Below are 6,000 nucleotides of genomic sequence, written 5' to 3'. Positions count from 1 at the left end.
CTCTCTACACCTCTATCTCTCTATTTTTTTTCTTTCCTCCATGTCTCTCCCCCTCTACCTCCATCTCTCTCTCCCTCCCTCTCTCCTTCTCTCTCTCCCCTCGGCTCTCTCTTCCTTCCCCCCCTCTCTCTCACTCTTAAATATGATCCCACCCTATTGTATTTAATAAATTATCTATAAAAAAAAACTCATTGGTTGTAAACATTTAACCTAAATTTTGGATTAATCATGTCAAAGAAAATACAATAATGAAAAACATAAATAATAATGTGTTATATTTCCTCTATCCTTGTTGGTCGCTTCGCTTACTCTCATAAGTTGGATCCTTAGTTAATATGGATATATTCTAGTTATTAATAAAACTATTTATATTATATAAATTTCACATCTATGTATGAAAAGTATTCTCATTTTTAATTTTATTAAAACCTTGATTTAATTTTTGTGGGAATATTTTCAGTGGTTGTGAGGATAGAGGGTTTAGATATATCTCAAAAGTAATTATAACATTTTTTAGATTTAATTAAAAAAAGTTATAAAATTAAATAAAGATAAAAATATTTATGAAATATTTTGATTGTGAAATAAGTTAAGGTATTTGGGCATGTGGTATTGATAATCCATTTGATTGGCCCATGGTATTGTAACAAAACGTATTTATAAGTTAATGATATTCATGATAAAGAGGGGGTGAATGTTCATGGTTAAGAATCTTGTCATATTTTTATAAAATATTTTGATTTTGAAATAAGTTATGGGTTTTGGGTATGTGGTATTGACAAGCCATGGTATTGTAACAAACCCTATTTACAATTTAAATAGAAATTGCACCACATGTTGCAAAGGAAACGTCCTAAGGCAGTATCATTGGAGGAAAGAGTAACATAGAAAAAATAAGTAAAAATTTAAACTGAGAAAAACCTTGAAATTTAAACTTTGCATAATTAAGCTACAAAAATTAGGAATGATATATATGGATGTTGTTGATACATTTAGTGGTGTCTTCTTGTAGGTGGAAATAATATGGTCTGAAATTTAAACTTTGCATAATTAATCTACAAAAATTAGGAATGATATATATGGATATTGTTGATACATTTAGTCGTGTCTTCTTGCAGGTGGAAATAATATCGTCTGACATTCATCACTCTTCTTGGCTTTCCATCATTGAGATCACTCGTACCTTTAACTTCAGAGAAAAAAAATCTCCATCCTCAATTTGGAGCCTCTCCTCATCATCCACGCATGACACCAAAGTAGGATTTTCGTTGGTAATAGAAGCAATGATACCCATTTTTTAGATGAAAGCATTTACTCTCCACATATTTCTATATAACAAACATTTCTCTGCATTTTACTTATGATTTTTAGATGAAAATTTGATCATCTTTCATCTTCCTTCAACATATATAAAGGAGTTTCTATGAATTTTTACAACCTTTTTTACCTATTTTCATAAAATCATTTTTTTCTTTCTTATTAATGGTCTTGGAATCAACCAAGAAGAAACAAAACACACAATCAATCTATTACCTGTTGCTTGACTCGCTCCTGTAATCCATATAACCTGCACACAAGACAAAAGATCAAACTGCCGTCAAATTTTGACAAATATGTCAAGAAGTTCATGGTTAAGGGGATCGTCGTGATTTGGTTGATGCAATCAAGATCACACTCACCATGGTAAGTACTATATTTGAACGTAAATACTATATTTTAATAGAATTGAAAACAATAACTCAAAAAAAAACTCCCTATACCAGAGATATCATAATAGTAGGTAGCGCCACAATCTTCAAAAGATAAGTGCAAATGCTTTGTAACCTATTAGAATTAGTAATATGTTGTGATCAAAATTTTGTAGAAATCAAGCAACTTAATATGAAGAGATGATCCAACCCGTAAATAATAGTGTTGATATTTAGGACAATCTTCCAGTCTTCACACAGAATATTGACGAACACTTTGCCTCCAAGTCAATATTGGGGTGGTAAATCTGAGAAGAGAGTACAAATGACAAACTAAGAAATAGATAGTTGAGATCCATATATTTTCTAGAAATTCTGAAAATTATTTCCCTTAAAGAAAAGTATTTTCATGTAAGAAATCACAAAGATTCTTGGAAATATCTCCAGGGCTCATACCTTTATCTTACATTTCACCTTTGGTGCATCATAGGGGTAAAGTGGAGAAACCTTGAATGTAAACAAAATGAAGCCACCTGTACACAATATTCAAGACTAGGGAATCATTCAGATTAATTTATTTAAAGCAAACTATCATCCACTTTTATGCCCTTGTTGATGATGGACCGATTAGAATCATATAATTCATAAACATTACCAACTTCGACAATTATCAATGAAACACTCCATTTAGGATACATACTTCTGGATGTAAACTCTACTCCCAACACACTAGTTTGCAATGACTATGCAAGTTATACATTTTCAACATATTCAAAACAATAGCACTATAATGCAAAGATGTTATCTACAAGTCCCCAATTTGTCAAATAATAAAAAATAATAAACAATCACATTGACATTGTTGTGTTTAGGTAATCAATTAAAAACATGAAATTTATTCTGGACAAGTCAATCATTTGTCAAAGAACCGAAAATAGAAATCTCATTAACAATTGTGAGCTTAAGTAATCAATAAGCATGCTTACAGGAATGAGGGGACTTACATGTACAACTACTTTAATAAAATAATCAACTCTAAATTTAGTGTTATGAATAGTTAAAATGATAATTGAGATGACGAAACAATTTTGAAATGGAGCTATTCAAGGGATTCAAACTTTCATATGAATCTCTCCTTTCCAATTTAACAGACACCTTGTAAATTGCCTAAATTGTGGTTGTTGTGCAAGATCATTTTCCTTGGATCCCAAGGGATAAAATATTTTGTGGATTAGAACCTAAAATTTATCCCCTTGCCAAATTTCTTGTTAATTGGTAACATCAAGGAGCTGAACCTAAAACTGGTACAAGGTAGGTGTTTGGTCATTCATATAAACTAGAGCTATCATTTTTTTTGAGCTCCTATCAAGTAATGAAAAATCTAAAAATAAGCTTAATGATGAGGTTCAAAATTCTTTTGATGTTCTTAAGTTTCAAAAGGAATCCCCCATAGACACATTGAATCAACCTTGAAATAACTAATTGAATAAAAAGTTCAATTAAGGAAATTTAAAGAACTCTAAATGTAAGAATACACTAAAACGTTCAATTATCAGTCCATGTGACAATTCACACATTCTTATATTAATCATTTTGACAAGGAATTTTAACATTATATGGTACTTACCACTACTTCCAATGCACTAAAGATATCTACATATACCCATCTTGATTGCCTAAAAGAATTCCTACAAACTGATCCTAGTTCCACACATGCAAACATGGATTTTCTGAAGAAAATTGATTTTTTTTAACTTCTTTGTTATCTTGCATAACTATGAAAAAGTATGTCTCGTAGTTGGAGATCATGGATGGAATCCAATGCCTAATTTGAATGCTTCCCTTTTGCAAAGTCGAAGCTTTTTCTGCATCATTCAATAACTACAACAAGGGAACCACAAAGTGGAGCAACGAGATGAACACCCATAAGGATATCTAAGAAAACACGAGAATGCAATAAAAATGATAACAACTTGCAAAGTCTAAAATTCAAACAACAAAGGTTTAAATTTGGCAAAAGAATAAGTCCATATAAAACACTTTTGAGGACCCTTCAGTGAAATTTATTGATACTCTTGTCATAAATACAAGAGATTGAGAATTTTATGACTTTGATTTTCATATAATAGAGAATTATTTAAAAACAAACTAGATTTATGTTGTATTATTTCTTTCCTCTCAGCTTATCTATAATGGTATTATTAATGAATTCGCCTCCTTAAATTGTAGCGTGATGAACATCTAAAATGACAATTCTAATATTGTCTAACAAAGACATGATCCCCAATTTTTTAGGTGATAGAAAGAAACAATGTTGTTTTTCATTGTCGTTATGATGTTCATATAAACCAGATTTTATTTTACAGAAAATAAGGATTCTGATAAATATGAGTTCCATAGCCATAATAGATATGACTAAATATCATTTCAGGATTAAAATTAATCAAGTGAAATAGACTACAAGTTAATACAAATATCAAATATTTGGAAATATGAATACAATTCTTTTTGTCTCATACCAAGCACTAGGGTTTGAATATGCACACTCACGGATGTTTCAATTTGTGCCATCATTTCTTCATTTTTTCCTTTTGTTTCTCAGAGACTTCGTTTCATCATTCTCAGATTCAATTATACTCCTCTTGGTAATAGTTTCTGCTAAATCAACCTTCTGACTACTTTGTTGCTTCCCTTCAGTGTCCTTAGATGCATGTTCTTTATCTTTACAGACATCTCTTGTCTCCTTTTTCAACTGCCCTTGTTGCGCTAGGAAAGGATCCTCTTGAGGCTGGTGTTGAAGTTGTTTGACAGGCCCCAAATGTGCATCATTTATCTTTGACATAACCTTTTCAACTTCATGTGCATCCTTCACCTTTCGGTTTTTTAAATGATGTCAATCCACACATGAGTCCTCCACATCTGTCTTTTCCAAGGCCTTGTCAAGAGCACATGCTTCAATGACATTTAACTTTTCTAGACCATTTTTAGTTGACTAAGATTTAGTTCCTCCCAAGAGTTTATTAATAGATTTCAAGCTCTCAGTTGGCTTCTTTGTTCAGATTTTCTATCATCACATTCTGAATTGGAGTGTTCAGAATCATTATTTACATTATTCCATTATGTAAGGGGGGTGTTTGGAATTGTTATTTTCCCTCAGTTCCAAAGGGGATAAAGTCTTCAGTTGACTGAGATTCAATTCTTCTCAGGAGTTTATTAATAGGTGTCCGGCTCTAAGTTGGCATCTTTGTTCATATTTGCTAATATCACATTTTGAATTGGAGTGTTTGGAACTGTTATTTACATTATTGCATTCTAAGGGGGGTGTTCGTAATCATTATTTTCCCTCAGTTCAAAAGGGGATATAGTTCTAAAATCGGATTCCACTGTATTAGTGGCATGACCAATAACCTAAAAAATTATAAGGAAGTCCTCTTACCTTCAGACCATGAGAGGAGGACTTATCAATAGAGGTTGCATCGATATCATGGGAATGTATATCTAATTGCAAGGATATTAAGAGAGCATCAATTAAATAGCAAAGGAAGGGGTTAAGTAAATCACGACTATGCTCTTTCCAAATCGTATTCACTTCTTGATAGTTTTGGGTAGGCTACCTTATTATCAATAGGCAGTTCATCTCCTATTATCCACTGATTCCACCCCACTCAATAAGTAATGAAGCCCCCCACTAAACAAAATGACTTTGTTCTTCTCGCTTCTCAATACAACTTTGTCCTCAACATTGGTGGAATTAAGAAGATTTGGCATGCTAACGTATGTTTGGTTCATTAGTTATGTAGGAGTTTATATGAATACTTGACTTAAAAACTGGAAGACTTACCTGAGGTCTGCTTCAGAGTAGCTAGTATGAAGGATAAGTGTTTTACTCCAAGTTGAAATCTACTTCAAAGTGCATTGAGCAGTGTAGATTGGAGCAACAACAAGAATTGATGGATTTTATATGATGCTTATGTAATGAAGCAAAGACACGTCAACCAAAAAGAATGCCAGATTTTTCATTTGAGGCATTTTGGCTAATCAATATAGCAACTGATTATCAAGAACACAATGAAGAAAAGACATCTCTCAAAAATAAGGTTTGATCAGTGTAATAGATGACCATCCAACAATAGGTAAAAAACAGTGGAATGTACCTCTTTTTTGGAACCAGCTGCCTTCAAAAACCTGACAATGAATACATATGGAGTGGAAATATTAAGATTGAATTTTAGTTGATTTAATATTGTATGTTCTTGCCAAGCATTGTTATCAATTTATCAGTCAAACTTCCCACTGGAGACTACATCGAAAT

Source organism: Pinus tabuliformis, chromosome 2_2 (genome assembly GCF_031772625.1).
Source record: "Pinus tabuliformis cultivar Carrire ecotype Pingquan chromosome 2_2, CPIR1, whole genome shotgun sequence".
In the NCBI taxonomy this organism is placed as follows: domain Eukaryota; kingdom Viridiplantae; phylum Streptophyta; class Pinopsida; order Pinales; family Pinaceae; genus Pinus; species Pinus tabuliformis.
The sequence above is the reverse complement of the archived record's forward strand: the minus strand, read 5'-3'. Positions refer to the sequence as shown.